The sequence below is a fragment of the Scatophagus argus genome, chromosome 15, assembly GCF_020382885.2.
Source record: "Scatophagus argus isolate fScaArg1 chromosome 15, fScaArg1.pri, whole genome shotgun sequence".
NCBI lineage: Eukaryota > Metazoa > Chordata > Actinopteri > Scatophagidae > Scatophagus > Scatophagus argus.
The window spans coordinates 5,825,523-5,846,039 of record NC_058507.1 but is presented as its reverse complement, the minus strand read 5'-3'; the positions used below and the strand labels follow the sequence as shown (position 1 = coordinate 5,846,039).

Here is a 20,517-nt window from a genome sequence, read left to right as displayed (position 1 = left end):
AGCTTTGCAAATGACCTAGTTTTTGTCAAGACTCAATAGGGAGCGTTGTGCCAAGCACTCCTGATGCCAGACAGGTCCGGGGACAGGCCACGCCGGATAGCGTGAGAGTGGAGAATCCCTCGGTGTTGGAGGAGGTATCCAGATCCTCTTACTTCAGTAAAGTTTACTTTAAGAGTCTCCTGTAAGTAAAAGTACTGAATTGAAAATCTTACTGAAGTCAAACTAAAATTCAAGTACTCAACGACTGTTATGTGATCTGTTATTACCTCCGTCAATGAGGTTATGATTTCAATTCAGTTTGTTGTTCTGTCTGCAGGATAAACTGTTCCCCCAATTTTAATCAAAAGTAGTGAAAGGGTGTGGCGTTTTACAAGGAGAACCCCTTAAAATTTGGGTCTGAATTAAGGCCAGATGCACATATTATTTATCACATTAGGCTTCAGCAGGCAGTACAACAACAGCCGTTCAGCGAGCTAAGCTAGTAGCGCATTACACGTTCACTGAGTCGGAGAATGAGGATGAAAATCAGCGAGGCGTGACAGCGTATAGAGCCGGAATACTTTCCCATTTAACCCTCTAAATTAAAGGTTTATTTCAACCAAACCAAACCAGAGTAGGTGACCTTTTTATCTTTGAGCCATTGATTAATTGACTGACAGTTTCAGCTCTGATTTCACACGCAATAATCGTATTTTAAGGTCTTGCTTGTTGGTTAGTAAACTAAATAACCAGTTAGTAAAACTGTAATTCCCTTTGAATTTTAGTGGCATATCAATATAAAGTAGCATGAAATGAAAATACTTTACACCACTGGAGTTCCTGCGCTTGATTTGGAGGTTTGTGGATGACAGACAGACTTCTAATGTAAAGAAAATTGTATTTGTTTCTAACTGCTATAACCAGAGTCTCTGCTGAAAGCCAGCTTTGCTCTGTTCTGTTCTTGTTCTTTGTTAGCCGAATTAGAAATTTATGGTGCACAGAAATTGAGGGTGGGAAAACAAGAAGTGCGGATCATAGCGGGATCTATTTTGGTCGTTTGGTATTTTAATGTTCCCGTTCTCATCAGTAATGTTCAGTTGGCTGTTCTAGGCTTTAGTGCTGGAGGTACACAGCAAGCTACCTCACGGAAAATGTGCATCATTACCACACTTAGCCTGGCGCACAACAAACACGGCGGCACACAAGGACACACATTCAAGATTGAATGTCAGCAAAACCAGACATAACATAAAGTAACTTTGTTCAATGTTACCATACAATTTTTCAAATGTCTGATCCATCGCTTCCTGTTCCAGTAAGGGTGGAGGTGATGGGTGGCGAGAGGTGGGGAGGTGGGCGTTTTTCTGGGCAGCTCCGTCTAATGAGCAACTCGTTCACCGAACCAGACAGTTTATGGGGTGACTGCCAGCCTCATTAAGAGCAGCTCTTAATTGCCCTTTTCTAGCCAAAACCCAAAAGCTGAAACATCTGCTGGCCCATGAACCTTGTTTCTCCTTCCCTGTACCCTCTTCCGCCCTCCACTCTGCTCTGGCACTTGTTGATCGCTCGCTACCACGACCACCACTGACTTCCATAACAACAACATCCAGGCAGCAGAGCCCCTAGAGCTGAACAAAACACTCACAGAGACAAATCTTGTAGTATATAACACATGTGCAAATCAAAAGTGGATTACATTGCTTCTGATCCAGATGCTCTGAGTGGATAGCAACATGTTTGTGTGAGGATCATTTTATTAGGTATCCAAAGAAACACAGTTAATGTATCACAGTTATGTTAATGTACACTCAGCGGCCACTTTATTAGGTATGTGTTATTGTGTTATAAGTGTTATTTGTAAAGGTCATTGCTAAATGTGGTGTCGTACTGGATTACACAATATTCAGAGGTGTTTCTGTCCTTCCCATCTCCATGAAGGAGGGCAGAATATTAAAAAGTGTGCAAAACCACCACTACCTTGGTGCACCTTCTTCATTCATAGGTATTAGAAAAGTAGAGTTTATTGCAAAGCTAATAAAATGGACACTTGTTCACATCAGCTGGCAGTCTTGTTCCCAACCTTTCATTGGCGTATTGCCGCACTTCTTGGTGTTTTTTTCGTCGCCAACTGATGATTGAGCGTAACAGCAAGAAACTTTTGGGACTAATGTTGTGTTGTTTACGTCTTGTATACATAAATGTGGTGCCAGCTTGCTTGATGTTGAAATGTTAACAAAGCAGAGATGTGAACAGTGTTCAAAAATGCCACAGGACACCTTTAAAGCTGAACTCATTAATGTGCTTTTTTGATTCAGGAGTGTGTGTACGGACCTGAAAAGAGTTACAAGAGAGTGAGTATTTGACTAACAGTCATCAGGTGGACTGCAGTACGACTCCAAATTAATGCTCATGTTTCGCCATGTCAGCTAGATCTGTAACTAGGCAACTGTTTGCTAACATGTTCGACATTTTAAACTAATAATATGTTGTGTTTACTTCTTTCTGTGTTGCCCCTAGTAACCAAAAGCAGAAAAACTCTATTATATTCAGAGTTTCTGTACTGACAAGAAATCTATTTGTAAATTAAAGAGACTGAGCGCATCAAGGTGTAGCTTTTAGTAAACCTTTCCCTCATGTGAAAAGTGTAGGAAGATGAATAAAAACATTTGATCTACTCTACCATGAATTAAAGATCACAGATCAAAGCTAAGCCAGACGCCACATTGCCATGGTAAATTATATTTTCTTGTCTCTGAGCTGAGGAGAGTAGGAGGCTGTGGGAGAGTTTGGCTGAGAGGACCTGTTGATAAGTGTCCCAGATACAGACTGGTAGAGGAGACTGATAAGACAAGCAAGTTTAGACAGCTCCCCATTGTCCAGTGCCCAAGGTTACTAATTCCCTGTGTGTGACAGGGCCATCGATAATGAGTCACTGTGCAGTCAGTGTGTGGCCTTCTCTTCCTGCTTTGTGAGATACAGGAAAAAAACAGGAGTTTATGGGCTAGCAGCTCGTGATCCCTTTTGAATAAAAAGTAACCAAAAAGAGTTTTGATAGACGGCCTTGTTACATGGATTGTTCATAGCGATTGGTTTCAATCTTGGCAGGCCTTTTATCAGGGTTTCAAATGAAGAGGCGATGCCTGTAATGGCCCTTTTATATGTGCATTCAGAAGTGTGTCCTGATTGGGTAGCTTGGACAAATGGGAGAGTTTGAAATGAGTTTTTTCATGTAAATCTGAAAAACTTTTCTATGTAGTTTGAAAATCCAAAAGTTTCTTTTTGGACGAGTGTGCTCAAGCAGGTCCCACTCCCAGGCAATACGCCATCGTTTGAAATGTTCTTGTTTCAGTGTTATTGGAGGCACCTGAAGGTACCGCAGGACTTCTTCAACCTTCTTTTTTTGCTTGGACAACCTCCTACTGGTGTTTTCAAGCTGCGGAGTGGGAACAAGTAAAGCAACATAAAACATACAATCAGAAACATGGTTATCCAGCCAAGTGACAGATTTGTTTGTATTTCCTACATGTCACAACAGCTCGCCCTGATCCCTCTCACAGCCTTGTTGTGTTTGGGTGTGCATTTCCCATCGATTACCTGGCTGGGAGAGATGAGACAGGAGGGGAAGGGTGGGAGAGCGGGTCTGGGAGAGCGTGTGCGGTGGAGGTTTTCTCGAATCTGGCAGGCTGCGGACAGCTGGACCGCCGGTTCGAGTTTCTCCTCACAGTGAGGCTGAAATTTCAACCCCTGAAAATCGTGGGTAATAAACGATTTGGCCTCTCAAAACAACCTCTCTGTGTGGTTTTTTTTCTCGCCCTTTCCTTATTTTTCCTGTCCCAGTTCCTTCGCCCCGGTCTCGGCTCGGTTCCGACCGAGTCTGGTATGATAGCAAATGTGATTATGTCAAAATATTTTACTCCAAATTCTCTCCACAGCGTTAGTATTATGTTGAATCAGCAAGGCTCACAGCTGTTCTGAGCACAGCATGGTTCACGTGATTGGGATTATTCCTTGACCACAGCGGCGGCGTTCTTCCTGATCTGAAGTCAGCCATCCAGCAATGTTTTTCAGTCGCAAAGGCTTTGAGGAAGTGAGAAGTGCTGATGAGACAGTTGTGTAGCAGCACTGGTGCAACTACAATGAGTAACAACAGGATGAAGCAAGGGATCTGGCATGACCTCGGACATGACTGTATCTTTACTGTCACTCGCTCCCACTTCCCCGGACAGTTGAACTTCACCATCAATACACCAACAGAGTTTAGTCATCCTCCACTGGGTGCTTTTTCAGTTTATTTTGTAGGCCCGTAGCAACGTTACATATTTGTCAGGTTCTGCTTTCAATAGACCGCAACATGCCATGACTACTTTGTGGCAATAACAGCTCTGAAAGATGAAGGAGAACTAGAAATGAAGAGGGAAAAGTACCCAGATGGTCCATGTTTGTCTTCACATCAGCATGATTCACAGCTTTCTGTGTTGATTCTGGTAAAATCTTTCTGATAGGTTCTCTGGTGTTCTTTAAGTGCCAGAAAAGATTAGACAGTTAATCAATCATGTGACTGACATGTTTTGTGAGAAATGAAATGTGTTCACTTCATTTCCTATATCTCAGGCACGCGGATCAATTCCTTTGATGAGGAACAATGAACGTGTGCTGAACTTTTCTGTTTCTGTTCAGAAGCGTTGAAGTTGAAAGGGCACCTTCTATGGAGGCAGTTATGAGAACGGCTCTGGCTATGTGCTGGCTGCCTTTAAACTGTAGAGACAAGACTCCAATGAGGCACCCGCACCCAAACTGTTCCAGCACATAACTCCTCCTAAAACCACAAAATGTTGTTTTTGGACTTCTGTTTGTGTATGGATTAAAAGTATGAGCTATAACGTCATTATTAGTAAGCTTTAGAAGTGGCAGCGTGTATTTTTCTTAAACTCTGCACTCAGCCAGGCTAGCTGTTTCCCCCTGCTTATATTCTTTGTGCTAAGCTAAGCTAATGGCTGTCCAGTTCCAGCTCTGTACTTCACTCTCCAACGTGAAAGTGGTATCGATCTTCTAAAGTCACTTTTGGAAATTAAGTGCAGAGGTATATTTCACATTTAAGATATTTCAAGGCACGTTGAGAACAAATTGTTGTTGCGTAATCAATGAATCGTGTTGGATCGTGTCCTAAAAATTAACAACAACACACTCCTCTCCCCTGAGAGTACACAACTGAAATGGCTCTAAAACCAGGCTGCTGCAAATCCAAGGTGACTTGTACAAAACGGTCACATGAATGAGGCACGAGTAGTCAATCAGTCAAGCAGAGGTTTCACAGCCCAGCTGTCAGAAAGCTGAGCTTACCTCTCTCCTTACTCAGCAGAGCAGAAAGAAAACACACACTCTTGTCTCTTCATTTCCTTGCTCTTTTCTTTCCCCATCCACATCCACATCCTCCCCCCTCCCTCCTCCCCGCTCCCTCTCCTCTGTGATGAATGGAAGGTATGAATTCTCCTCGGCCTCCCCGGGTTTCTCTCTGAGGCCCTCAGCAGCTGAACAAACAACGCACTCTCAACTTAAAGGCGCAATCAGAAATTTATTTGAACCATGTACGTTTGTGTATGGCCCTGAAGCGCTCGAGAAGGAACATGGAAAATAGATTTTTGTAGTGCTGTCATAACTCAAAGCTGGATTTTTTTTTTCTTCCTTCTACACAACCTGCAACTGTAAACACAGCTTTTACTAGCTCAGACTAAGCAGTTGCACACTCATTTATCAAAACTCAGGTAATGAATTTTATAGAATGAAAAACTATCCACACCCAAATAAATCATTACGTAAACAAAGCCAGTAATGGAGAAAACTTCTCTCAGTGCTGTCTTTAAAACATGTGGGCACACACTCAGAGAGTTGGTGGTGGTTGTGGGGAAGTAAAGGGAGTGTTGTTGGTCAGTTCTGGAGGGGTGGTCCTGGTCAGAAGTCAGACCCAGCTGTTGTGGCCTATTTATCCATGCCGCAGCTCCAGAGGTTGTGGTAGAAGGTTGGATGAGTTAGCGAGGCAGAGCATGAAACAGAGAGGGAGAAAGAGTCTGTGCAACAGGGGTGGGGGGTGGAAGAGGAGATGGATGAGAGTGATGAGAAGCAGATGGAGGGTGTACATGTTTTTTTTTTCTTAAGAGATTATCTGAGTGTGACGTAGGTTGAGCTCTCCAGGTGCATTGTGGGATGTCTGTGAATACATGCCCAACTTCTTGTGGCTGCAAATTGTTCGAGGAGGACTGGCTGTGGTGATGCAGCTGTCTGCAGCTGCGGAAGAGATAGATATGTTACTCAAGCAAAATTAACAAAATCCTATTTAAAGGAGAAGAACAGATGGATTATCAGAAAAATGTATTTGAAATATCAAAAGTAAAAGTACTCCTCCTGTGAGTGCAAGATTGTTTTTACAGTGATGCATCAGTGTGTGACTCATAGTTTGCTGTTATAGCCAGTATTATTTACACTGATGGATATTTTTTGAAATCCAACTTGGATTTTGTCTCTGGCAGTTGTTTTCGTCTTGTTTTTATTCGGTGAGGAAGATATCAACAGATTTCCTTCTGCGTTAGTTTTTATTTAGTTATTGTCTCGTTTACTTCTGGAAAAAAAAGGTTGTTGACAAAAATTATTTGTTGACACTGCTTATAGCTGGCTCAGTTGGAGTTGGTTTGTTAGTTAGTCTGGTCATTCCCGTCTTAGGGGCCTTCACCAGAGGGAGGGAACACCAGAGATGATTAATGGAGTAGGAAAAGAAAAACAGAGTTCTGCTACACAAATTTGTATTCATTTTTTAAATATTTTTCTCTAAAGTTTGCTACAGGCTGTAATCTTTAGGATTCTTCCTCTGGGGATCATGAAGAGATATGGACTAGTGTTACGTGAATCAAAAGGTACAATATGCCCCTCTAAAATACAGAAGCTAAGTGTAAAGCTATATAAAATGGAGATAATTACTATATTTAGCTGCTTGTACTCAAGTGCAGAAGATTAAAAGCACCTTATGTTGCTTTCCACCGCTTCCAGGCAGAAAGGTGAGGCTGTAGCTGCTCTGCGAGATGATGTGAAAGACACAGTAGAGCGCTGGAGACTTGACAGCTCTTTAACGATCTGCAGGCTGTGTTATTCGACTGGTCTTTACTCCCCCCACCCACCCATCCATCCACCCACCTCTCTGCACGCTGCAGCAGCCAGAACATTCCTCACACATCTGGCCCACGAGTCTTTCCCAAACGCTCCCTCTCCTACCACTCTGTGCCGTAATTACCCACAAGCCTTGTGTTCTCCTTTTCTCTTTTTCTTTTTATGATCCTCAGCCCCCTCCTCGGCTGAAATCATAAAAGCATGGAGCACACACACGTCATTTATAGTCATGATTTAGAAGGAAAGAGGCTTTCTAGTGTCCACAGAGATGTGCCATCCAGAAATATGCTTTTTCTTCAGCCGAGCCTGTCTTGCCAGAACTTATAAAAGCAAGACAAACATAATGAATCGTTTACCCAGTTTGAACTGTAATTTCTCCTCTAGATAGTTGTTTGCCCCTTGAGATGTTTGTATCGTTCTGAAGCAGCCGAGTAAAGCAGGACTCAGCGAGTGGGAGTGGGAAAGAGGACAATTTCTAGTGATATAAATGTCTCATGGGGACTGTGTGTTTTCCAGCATTGAACAGTATCTAACTTTCCTTTTTTGTTTTTCTTTTCTTTTTTTTTTAACTAAAGTACAATTCTGAAGTACTTGTGTTAAATTTGATATGACTTTGATTTTACTTTATACTTTCTCACTACATTTCAAAGGCAAGTATTGCACTTTTTTACAACACAACATTCAACTTATAGCCACAGTTACTCATAACTTTTCAAAATCAAGATTGTACTTTAAAAGAACACATGAGAAGCTTATAAAATACAGCACATTATTAACGATCAAGGCATACTGGGTTATTTTTAGGCACAGGCAACACTTGGTTTAGGTTAGAGGAAGATTATGGTCTGGTTTAATGCAGAAAATGTCTGCAGTGACTTAAAGCACAAGACATGATGGTGTTTATTAACATTTAATCGAAACCACGATCTTCCCCTGACTTTGCTGAGACCCTGGTCTGTGATTTCCTGAACTTTGTATGTCCACCATTCACATTCTTGTACATAAATATAACTCTTAATTCACCCTTTGCCTCTGAACATAACTCAAGCAGTGATTACATCTGTCACCACAATGTAATTAGGAAAACACTTTAGTACTATTTTGTACTATATGCATGTGATTTCCAGGAAATGGATTAATATGATAATTAACAGACATAGGGGGCGTTTTTCTGAAAAATGAGTACTTTTACATTTGATGTTCAAGTAAATTTTGTTTATAATGCTTTTGTGGTTTTGCGTGAGTTGAGTTGTGGTATTGCTGCTTTTACTTCGGTGGAGAATCTGAATGCTTCTTCCCCGCCTGTTGTGTGAGAGAGTTCGGCGCAGGGTTCAAAGGTTGATGGCATGTGGGATTGTCCAGCGCTGATGCGTCTGCGGTGAGCCACATGTCTGAGCATCCACAGGAAGTGAGGGCGCATGCAAGGGGGCGCGCATACAGGAAGGTGCTTTCTTGTTGCTCCTTGCCAGGAAAGAACTATTGTTAAAATTGCCCGGCCATGTTTTTATCTGAAGGCACTGTTTACTCCTGCTTTGTCTGTAATCTCAGGCCCCTTGCTCCTGTACCTCCCACTGCTGGCACTCTGCCACACATTTGTCTTGCAGCTCTTGTGTTTTTCAGATAGTGGCTTACTTTCACACTGTGGGAACAATTGTTGCGACACTTGAGTGCCTGCTATCTGAATTGGATTAAAGGTTTGTTTGGAGCTGGATAACACCCGCTAGAACTGATATGGTGGGAATACATACGAGTAAAAGCGGCCTGTGACAGTACCTGTAAATTTGAAGGTGGAGATGAGGAAGGAGAGGCATATAATAAAGGGAAGAATGGAAAGTTCTTTTTCGGCTTTGTGAAAGCATTATTTAAAGCATCAACCTTGGCACTGAAGTTGTGCATATATCTTCTTTTTTCCTCTGATTAACCAAATCGTCCCATGAGGAAAGAAATCAGACACTTTTCATTGTCCTTTACCAAGAACCACAACAAACACTACACCTCAAAAAACAAAAGATCCTTGGCTGAGGGGTGCTAAACAGATTTATGACCACTAACTGAAGGACTGGTTCAGCACCTCCATGGTTCATTTGTTTTATTTGAGGAACATTTCATTGTTCCACATGGCTCCTGTTAGTTTCAACTTTGTTTTTTAACTCTAAAAGACTTCTCGCAGTTTGGTGTTGAAGTGAAGTATCTGTCTTTGCAGCAAGCTTGTAGCTATGATCCTGTCTAGTGAGACAAACACTCATGGAGCTCAACATGATCCTCTAATTCACTGATATGGCCTTTCGTAGTTTATTTCTTTATAGTGGTGGGACAGTTTAATCAAGAGATTTCTGATATTTCTCTGCAAAAACAAAAAAATCCAAAAGATCGCCTTTTCTTTGATATTTTTGCTGGCAGTGTGTGCCCCCCTCCTCCCTAAGATCGTCTCCTATGACATTCTTTCTCTTTACCGTTGGACTGTACGCTTAGCAGCCCTGCTCAAATACCCCTCAGTCTGCCTTCAATAGAAATGGAAATTTGAGGCCCTCCCTTCCCGCGGCTCCCCGTCTCCTTGCTCTACTCCCCTAGAATGAGCCAGGATGTTTTGAGAAGTGGGATATTGCTCCTAATGGATTCCAAACACCACAAAAGTTTATTAGGAAGCAGGGCATCGTAAAAGCAGGAGTTTTGGGGGGGTGGGGTGGGGTTGGAGGGTGAGTAGGAGAGGAGGAGGAGGAGGTATGGGAGTGTGGATAGTTTCTGTTTTGTTTTTACAGAATTTTTTTTGTTGTTGTTTTTTTTTTTTTTTACACATCTTTACTCTAGGAAATTAACCTGCTTCGGCTAAATGACTCAATGGCTGTATTTTTAGTGCAGCCAGGTGCTTTTTAGACTTTTTTTTAAGCTTTCTTCTTTTCTCCTACACAGTTTCCATGGTATGACAGATGCAAATCAAATGACAGCATCTGCCTGGCTATACATAGATGAAAAATTTGGCTATTTTTTCAATATGCTATGCTATTTCATAGACTGCATAATGTATATGCATAATGCCCCTGTGTCAGAAGACTGCAATAAATGGAATTTCCCAGTTCCCAGTTCTCAGTTGTTACAGTACTTCTCACCAAATTAGCTTACTTTTTTGATTCTTGAAATAAAGGGAAGCTTATGTGTCAATGTGTACTCTGCCTCCTTAAAGGTTAAGGCTTCTTTATTTTTTTTGACTATCAGCAAATTCTGTGAAAACACCCAAACTAACAACAAATTGGTCTGAATGGAGTATTGTCTGTGTATCCAAAGCTCGACATATACAGTAATTTATTCCTTTGTGCCACAGAATAAAAAAATACATCAATGAGCCACACATTTGCATTGGCAACATGAAATGTCAACACTGTGCTTTATTTTGACCACACATTCAGTATAACTAAAGTAGTCAACAACAAATACACTAATTAGTCCTCTTTTAATAATGCTAATTACATTACCAAGCTTTTTGGCAAAATTGCTGAGCCTTTGTGACCAGTTTTGAAAGATTTATATCTTCAGCTGGAGCAAACAGGCTTGGGGCCGAGTGCCACAGGCAGAGCAGAAAGTATTGAGAGACATGCTGGTATATTTTTTGGTTTTGGTCTAACGGTTCTCATGAGGGGATTTGTCAACAATAAGCAAAAAATGGAATACCGCAAATGTTGGTCTTTAGTCACTGACCCTGCTGAGATCATTAATAAAAAAAGGAAGTAAGAGAAAATACATTTCTATGAAGCAGATTACAGATTGGGCAGTTTTCCCTCTACAAGCCTCTACAAGTTATTCAAATAAAACAATCTGGGAACAAAACATCACTCTTTGGTAACGTCTCAAAGCAGTCATATGGTCCCAAGCCAAGAGGTTTGGGAACCACTGCTTCAAATCACACTGTAAGTAGAAAAATAAATCTTCAGCTGAGTTTATAAATGTGTCCATATGTCAGAAATACACCAAAACATTTTTCTGACTATATGATCTAATGAATGTATTCTGTTTCTTAGAGCAATGGCTTGAATGAAAGAAATAAGCCTCAGTGTGAGGCTGGAGCCAGTTGACAGTTAGCTTAGAAAAGCTTTGCATGAAGACTGGAAACGGCTAGCCTGGCTTTGTCTAAAAGTGTTTGTATGGATTGAACAAATGAGATATAAACAATGATTAGTTTTATATGATAGATAGTTTAGGAAGGAGCCAAACTAGCTTTTCTCTCTATTTACAGTCTCTATGCTAAGCTAAGCTAATCAGCTGTAGCTTCCTTTTTAACATTTGGACTGTTCCTTTAACAGGGTGATATATTACCTCATTACTCCTCTTTTAAATAGTTGGTATAAAAGTAAACTTGTGTGTGTTTGTGTGCAGTCGTATGTGTGTGCAGATATCCCTGAGCAGAGCTGTGCGTGTAGACATCCAAGCAAAGCGAACGGAAAATGTGGAATTAGATTGAATGCCTTTGCAGTGTGTCGGCTTGTGTGTTGAAGCAGTTTTCCTTGTGTGTGTATGTGTGTGTGTGCGCATGTATTCATGACCTCTTCTTGGCTGGATCCATCCTTGCGTCAGAGGCCCTAATCTGGTCCTCTTCTCACAAAGCCTCCCTTTGATGTGCCTCTGCTGCTGCTGCTTCCTGCCATGTTCAAATAAGGCTTCACAATCAAATTGAGTCAGCTTCCACTGAATGCATTAGTGTTTAATAGCGTTATTGATCAGGCTAGAATAATTCTACAAGTCCCTCTCACCATTCTTCTCTGCCTCGAGGCTAAACTCCCCACCTCGGCCTCACCAGCGCTGCCTCAGAAGTGAAGCAGTGAGTTGAGGAGTCCTGGAGGGAACAAATACCCTCCAGTGACTTTCCCTCTCAATGGGTGATATGAGGTTCTTTAAAGAAAGGTGGGATTGCATTTGTGATTTCCTGCTTGATCCCTTAATCCTTTAGTCTCTTTTCTTAGACAACAAAACATAATTTCATCCTTCAATCCTTATTTTGCTGAGCCACTGTTGTAAAGCCACTTGGTGATTTGAGGAAAGCAGCTTGAACTGGGCAGTTAGACGACTATTTTGACCTTTCTCGCTGAGAGCTGGATAAGAAGAGTTATACCACTCTTGTGTCTGTGCAGCAAATGTGAAGCTGGAGACAGGGGCTGATTAGCTGAGATTAGCATTAAAGGCTAAAAGCAGGGGGAACAGTTGGTCTTGGTGTGTCCAACAGTAAAAAAAAGAACAAAACAACAAAAAAACCAACACCAGAGCCTCCTATTCACCTATTATATCTGGTTTATTGAGTAATAAAAGTGTAAAAATGTGGTTTTACGCCGTTTGTGCTATTGAGACTATTTCTTGGCACCAATAACTTCCTGGAGTCTCTGTTGGTTGCCTGACAAAACATCTTCATAACTGTGAGCACAAACTTCTAATGCCTCACCTGATAATATTTCGTCGATACGTTGGTCTTTTTACATCAACGTTTTTCTTCATTTCCTAGAACTGATACCACTCTAATATCTATCCATTCAACATGTATCTGTAGGTTGTAGCGTATGTTTTTTTCTCTCTCTCTCTCTTTCATCACACTCATCATTCACCATGTGTCTACAAGATTGCTCCTTGACAGAGTTGGCGTCTCTGTTCCTCATCAGTGGACTCCTGACAGACGTGCTTCTCCAGCCCCAATAATCAACCTCAAAAATGAGGGGAGATGTTTTCTCCCTGCTGCTCAGTGGGAACAGAAAAGCACAGTGGGACAGGAAGGGGGGGAGTCAGGCGAAGATTGGAATTGTCTGAGACATGCTCGGCCCCCACCTCCATGGGCCTACGTGGGCTAAGTTAGCCGTTAAATCCCCCTTTCTTCTTACTGATGACCCGTGAGTGATGTGGGGGAGGGGTCACAGGGTCAGCCAAGAGTGTGGGGGAGGAAGGGAAGCGGGTGTATGATGATGGTGAAGGTGGTAGTGGAGGCTGGGGGGTTGGGTGGGTGTTGTTAAAATGGAGGCGAGGAGGTGCACTTGTCTGTCCACTCCTGTAATTCCTCCAGTTTGGATTATTAAGTCTAAACCTGTGTGTAAACCCGGATTCATCAGAGCCGACATTGCTTGCAAATTATTCCCAGGTGTGTCGAGGATATTGCTGCGCATGGAGATGAGAACACAAAGCAACAATCACACACACACTGTTGTACGGCCTGAAAAATGTGAAGGAATAAGTTGTAGAGTGGTGCTATCGGGTAAAACTTACATCACTCTGAGTTGTTTTTGTTTTTCTTTCTAGTGGATTGAGAAACTGCTGGCAGCACTGCTGGCAAATTGATATGCTGGTGTTGCAGCTTTATTGACAGTATATATATTTTTACATACACACACTGAATTCGTCTTCTGCCTTTAACCCATCCTTAGTTGAACACACATGCAATACCCAGCAAATTACATGCAGTGAAACACACACAGGAGCAGTGGGCAGCATCAAGCACCCGGGGAGCAAATTGGGGGTTAAGTGCCTTGCTCAAAGGCACATCAGCCTGCCAATGGAGGGGGGGGGGGGGGTATTTTTCGCGTTAATCACTCCACCACACCCAAATTTTTCCTGCCCGTCTGGTGGGGGAATCAAACCAGCATCCCTCTGCCAAGCCGCTTCTCTAACCTTTAGGCCACGGCTGCCCACGGCTTGCACAATGTTCCAATATGATGTGGTCGTTCGGTGTAAAGGTGCTTTGTGAAACCGAGAAATGAGAAAAGGACAAAACCAAAGTGAAAAACGAGTGGGAGTAGTGGTGGTTTCAGTACCTTCTCCAAATGCTGTGGGGCTGAATATTAGTAACCTTATTTAAGCAGCTAATATAACTGAGATCAGGATCTCGTGCAAGAGAGAGTATAGTTGGACAACTACGAGGACAAAGGACATGCACAAAACTGAATTTGAACCTACTGCCAAACGTAAAACCTGCTTTAATGTTTTTTTATGGGCCCTGAGGTGTGAATAGTTTAAAGGCATAATATTTAGAATATCAAGGTTGCTGAGCTGTGAGAGTGGTCGACTAAGCTAAGCAGTGAATGGAGAGAGAGAAAGAGAGCTGTGGGCGAGAAATAAGCAGTGAATCAGAGAAATAATATTTTCCTAATGTTTCACAGCAGTTAATTTGTAAAGCACAAATAAACATGCCTACACCTCCGCTCAACCCACCATACTTTGTATGAATGAAGTGTAGGTTTCATCCTTTCCCTGAGTGCCTCTGCTCAGCCTGCATCTCTTTATGACAGACAGAGAGACAGAAACACTGAACTTGTTTGTTGCATCTTCACAGTGTCCCGACCTCGCTCTCGCAAAGGCTGACGTTCCAGCAAAGCAAAGTACTGCAAAAATAAGGAAAATCACCACAAACTTCAAAGTGATGAGAGAGATTACTTTTCTAAGTCTACACATTGCTTTTTTTTTCATTTAGGAAATTTCTGCACAAGATGCTTTGAAACATTGTTGGCTAATGTGCGTAGCATTAGCAAACAGTTGTCTGTTTGGGCATCCAGCAAACACCAAATAAAATTATCACGTGTCTGTCGACCTGATGAATTTATAGAGAAGTGTATTAGAGTTCAAGCACAGCCTTGTCTTGATGTGAGCGCTGAATCGTTTGACTTCATGTCTCTGTCTGTGCTCGTATGATCCAGGGGATTGACACACCTCAGCCAATAGAATCAAAGCCAATGTGAAATACGCCGCACCCAGAATGCCCACTAGTATTTATTGAGATGAGTATCTATTCTTAGAGCTTGCTTATCACCTGAGCTTAAACTCCGGGAATTCTCTTTGTTTAGGATAACTAGAGAAGATCTATTGTCACTTCCATTACACTCAGGTTTTTAAATAAAATGCATGTAGCTCTCATGACCTTCTGGAAAGGGACAGTTTGTGTTTTAGGCTGTAATTATGAGGAAGAAGTAAACAAGATCTTTGAGTCTTACATTACAAAGAATTTTGGTTTATTTGAGCAATGGCAAACCCCATTTTGCTCCAGTGGTAAAACCTCCGCTTGACTTGAATTCTTTAATCATTAGCGCTGTGATCGGAGTTGTTGTGGTTAATAAATGCTGAATCACCACCAGGAACTAAGCAAACTATAATGCAAGCACTTTTATGGAAGGCACCAAACACTTAAATGTAATTTTGAGTTGTTTTTACCCTGCGTCGTGCCCGCTGTTGTGGTAAATTGCTCCGGTGGAAATGTACAAAGTAGATATTTCCAATTAGGTTTTACATTCAAGGAAAAAAACAGCATTTCCAGCTATATTAACTACAACTGACTGCCAAATGAAAACTGCACCTAGATTCATTTGAATAGAGCGTTTTGCCCAAGGCTTGCCCTCAAGTGATGTTGAAACGATGCCAACCAACACATTCCAGTGTCAGTAGAGTGAGTAATAGCTGAGACTACACTGTAAAGCGCAGGAGAAAGGACAGAGAGGGGGAAGAGAAAGGACGAAGAGGACAGAGAAGTCTTGTTCACAGCGGGGTGTTTAATATTTTAGTGCCCTGTTTAATTGAGCCCAGTGTCTTGGGTGCTAACACTGCCCTGTTCGGGTCAACACTCCTCTGCTATGACTGAAGGAGCGTGAAATCTGGATGAGTGCACCTGTATCTCTCAAATCCTGCTATTGTCTAAACAGAGAGGTGGTCGTGGGGGTGTTTGAATGTGTATGTATGTGTGTGTGTGTGTGTGTGTGTGTGTGTGTGTTGTGAAAAGTGGGGACAGAAGAGATTTAAGATGTAATACTGAAACCAAAATACGAAATGAAAAAGGGGCTTTCACTGAGGTTTTTCAAACTCTCTTCAAAAGATGTTAGTTAGCTCGTAACTTCATTGTCCACAATGTGGGAATTTGCCTTTGGTTTCGACATACAATGTACATCAAAAAGCCAATTATTTTTAGATTATCAAGAACAAAACATCCTTAACATGGCTTAAAAAAAAAAAAACATTAGGAATAGAGAGACTAACAGCAATATTCCAGTGTCACAGTCCTCCTGATTCAGTGATGCAATGCATCGTCATCTGGCAACAATATATTAAATACTTGGAACACATCCCATGTGAAATACCCTGTATGGTAGCCACGTACTAATTATATGTTTACTTTGGCTGCATCAAGGTTGAGGACACACCACGAGGTGTACAATCTGACTGGCATTTCATAAGCATTTCAACAGGGATTGCTGTTCTATTAAAGCTTTATTTTTGGCAACACAGTAATGCAACATCTTGTATTAATTTGCATTGCATTGTTTTCAGTGTGTAGCCCCCCTTTCATCAGCTCGTTTAGCATATACTTCTATAAGGCTAAATGTGTGTCATGGACCACATGTCACTTGTGAAGATGAACCCGTGGAATTTCTTCTTTTTGTTTTTGTTCCCTCAACTTAACTGTTTTCGTTCAACATCCTTATAGGTTCACCACCAACTGTAGCAGACAGCCATTTCCCCCCCAAAAGCAGCTGTAGTCAACCTACTGTACAGTACCTGTTCAGTACCAAACAGCAGGCAGACAGACACAGTTAGTGACTATAGCTTGTAAAAATGGTGGAGCATTTAGCAGCTCATGAGCCAGATGTTTCCCACAGGTATTGGTAGAGACCAAATACAGAGCTAAAAGAAGCTAGATTATTGGACGTACATCAGTTAGACAGAAACACAACTTCAAATGAATGCTGATGTTGGATGTGTAAATAGGCAACTTTGTCAACATATTGACTTTAAAGTGAGAATACATCAATTTTATATGAGGATTGTTACCCCCTAGTGGCCTGAAACATTTTAATTAATTCATATTTATACCTTAAAATAGCCTATCATGCCATAGGTCAGTATCTCCTCCTATTTTTCCTTGTTATTGAACCTTGACATTTTAACAAAGCTGAAACAACAACAGCAGACAGTGACCTTGAAAACAGGCTTGATTCTTTTTCTGACTAATGTGTTCACCAGGAAAGATAACTTGCCTTACTTATCACAAGTTATACCTCTGTATGCTGCTCCAAAGATAAAAAACAAAATAACTAAATAAAGTGACTTGCACATTGCTTTGCTTGCCAATCCTTTTGTTTAAATCACCAGACAAGATCTGAAGTAAAGTACAATTCTCCATTAGCATGTTCGTCTGAAACCTACGTCTTGACCCATTTAAGAACTTTATCTCATAGGCAAACAGTGACGCTGTGGTTTCAAATGAAGGGCCTTTGTGCATTTATCTTCTACTTCTGTTGCGTCTTTCACACTCTTTTGTGTCACTTGCCATCTCCTGCACATCTTTTTCCGACCACATCACACTAGCCGACCACCCGATGCATCACAGCTACTCTGGCCCTTCCAGAGGAAATTCTGTAAGACGAGTGGTGGGCTTGGAAACATACATTTTTGGCCATGACCATCGACCTCTCTCAGATGCTCTTCATTTGTGGTTTAACCTTTTCAGACATGCTGACGTGTTTTCTTCACCCACAGACCAGAGCTTGATGATGTCCGGGGGGGGGGGGGGGGCCTGCACCACAGCAGAAGTAGACAGACAAAGATAGTAACAGTAGTGGTGTCGTAGTGTGTCACATGCTGTATAAATGTCTATATAAAGTATCAGTGAATATTTTAATGCTAAGGTATGCATGCATGGCAACTCAAAGCTTCTGAAATTTTAAACAACTCTAAAGTAGAAGTAGTCATTCAGTCATTTGTCACCACTTTAGACATATTTTAGGTGAATCTATGGCCAGGAGATGTTTCTCAGAGTGTGATGACCCAGAAAATGGAGCAGATTTTGATCATAAAACCACAGTGCTTGCAGTTGAGCCCATAAGAAAAGGTTGGCATCGAGCAGCTTGCAGTGGAACAAAATATCAATCCACACCCACAGAAACCACTGCATCAACAAAAAGAACACAAACAAAACAAACAAAAACCAACATTATCCAACGATTGTCAAAACAGACTCACTCAGCATATATGAGGAAATCAACAAGTGAACTTATCATATGATGTTATTCTCTTGAAATCTTTCATGTATTTTAGATTTACATGCATATTTTAGGGGTTTTGTTGGGTCTCTCTAAAAATCAAATTTATGAGTTTGTTCTAGATCTGGAAAGGGTCATGAGACAACTGTTGTTGTGATTTGGTGCTTTATAAATAAATTGAACTGAAAATATTGTTCTTACATTCACCTGTATGGAGCACTGTGTGTATTTATAGTATGAGACTGCTGCTACTGATGATCAGGTTTGTCAAGTAACACCTGTCCAATTGACAGTGTCAACATCATTCGATCTTGTTGCCTCAGTAAATTCATTGATGTGCTACCTTGACAGTTAATGACACCGAGGCAGCAGCAACAATAGCAAAACTATGTTGATGCATTCAAAAAAATATCTAGGCTCCTTTTAAAACTTGAGATGCATCATCTGTTATCTGCACCTGCTCTGGAAAGCTGTACTTTGGCACAGCATGTTAACATGAGCAAATTAGCGCTAAACACAAAGTAGTAGTACAGCTGAAACTGGTGGAAGTCGGTTTTGCAGCTATTTAGTTGAGAATTTCCCCACTACGGGACTAATAAAGGCCTATCTTATCTTAAATGTTTTGGACAAGTGGACAAGCATTGGACACATTTGTTGGTCAGAAAGACATTTCGGTTCATCAAAGTGGAAAACATGAAGATGAGATATTTCAGTCTGGACCACATACACTACTACTGTGGCTTATGATTTAGAGATAAATAGTTCACGGGGTCAAACCTGAGCAGCAGTGTGTACAAGGTGTCATAAATGTTGCAGAAAGAGTAAAAAGATTCACACTGAAAATATGTTTCTTGCAGTCATACTTTGTTAAATACACTAACACAGGGTGCTGGGTGGTTAGAGAATGATGTGTTAATAAGCGTCTGCACTGCTGATGTGCCCACGAGTAATTTCCTTTCTGAGATGCTGTTTTGAGCTTGACCTCTGACTTTACTGGTGAATGGCATTAATGAACGTTAACATCACCATTTTTCCATAGAGCGATATACATAATGTTATTGTAAATGTCCTTGTTATTTATTTGTAGTTTGGATTGTTTTTGTCTATTCTGGTTTTATTGTTGGATTGCTGGACACTTGAACGTGAGGAGGGCGTCAGAGGAGGTGAAAGTGGAGGGAGATGTGGGGGCAAGCGGTCTGGACAGGGTTACAGTTGGGGTGGGTGGGGGTAATGTGAGTGGATGACAATAGTCCTGCTGTGTGAGTAGAGGAGAAAGGTGTGGGTGGGATGGGAGAGTGATTTGTGGTTGGCGGAGAGGTTTGGGAGGATAAGGAAGGTGGGGTGGGGGTGGAGATGGAGTAGGCGGTGGTGGTGGTGGTGGTGGAGGAGGGTCAGGAGGAGCCCATGGAAATGCAGATTGCTTCTTTGAATTCTATTGCCAGGCTCAGCTTTGATGTAAAGTGAAAAAAGAGGGATTTCATACAGGCTAACTTTCACCAGGCCTCCCTCCCCTCCTGCCTCCTCCCGCCTTTAGTCCCCCACTGCTTCTCCCCTCTCTGCCTCCCTCTGTCTCCCTTCAACTGACAAAACAGACCCTCGGGCACACTGAGCTGCCTCCTCCAAACTTGTCCAGCTCTTTTTGCTATTCACTTCTTTTTGCTTTACTGCACTCTTTTCTCCTCCATCCCCTCTCGAGCTCAGCTGCTTTTCAGATTTTTGTTTGGAGGGTTTGACCCATCCTGCTGGCACCAGCGCTAAGTCCGTACCAATAAGTAGAGAAGAGTTTTTAAAATGTAATTTATTGCACATATTAAAAGTTTTCCAGAGACTTCTCTCACCAGAAAAATTACAAGTCCATCATCTGGTTAGAAATCTTGACAAGTGCCCTCCTGTGGCCATATAAGTACATATTGGAAGTAAAATGGTTTTGCTTGTGCTGCAAAACCTCTTAGTGGACACTGAGACTTCAGTGCAGATACCACAACACTATAAAGTGGTTTATACTGTGATATTGTGAGAGAGATTGGGAAATTGTTATGGCGGCAGTTATCATTCGTCACAGTGATCGCAAAGTAAACCGGGTTATGCAAGACTGGTGGAGTTCCCCTTTTGATCAACACCATATCTTGAAACATTTTCAAGGCTGTTCTATCTGGATGCCGTTTTTGATTGAACATCTGCTTTTAGTGACCAAAAACAGTAGCTTAATGTGGATGAGACAGCAAAAACACAAAAAAACAAACAGATGGAAAGAGGTGGCGTTTCCAGCATATCAGCATTACTGGTACACAGCCAAGTTACACAGGCTGCACACAAACACACAAAAAGTTCTTTAGTCGCCGAACTACACACACATAAGCTCCTCATGTGGTCCTTCATGCACTCAAGACCTGTT

General features: G+C 41.7%; 1 protein-coding gene across 2 annotated transcripts in view; it reads left to right on the top strand.

The window, feature by feature from the left end:
- Positions 1 to 20,517, top strand: part of plekhh1 (pleckstrin homology domain containing, family H (with MyTH4 domain) member 1) — a 163,406-nt gene that overhangs the window by 13,540 nt on the left and 129,349 nt on the right. The window lies entirely within an intron of this gene.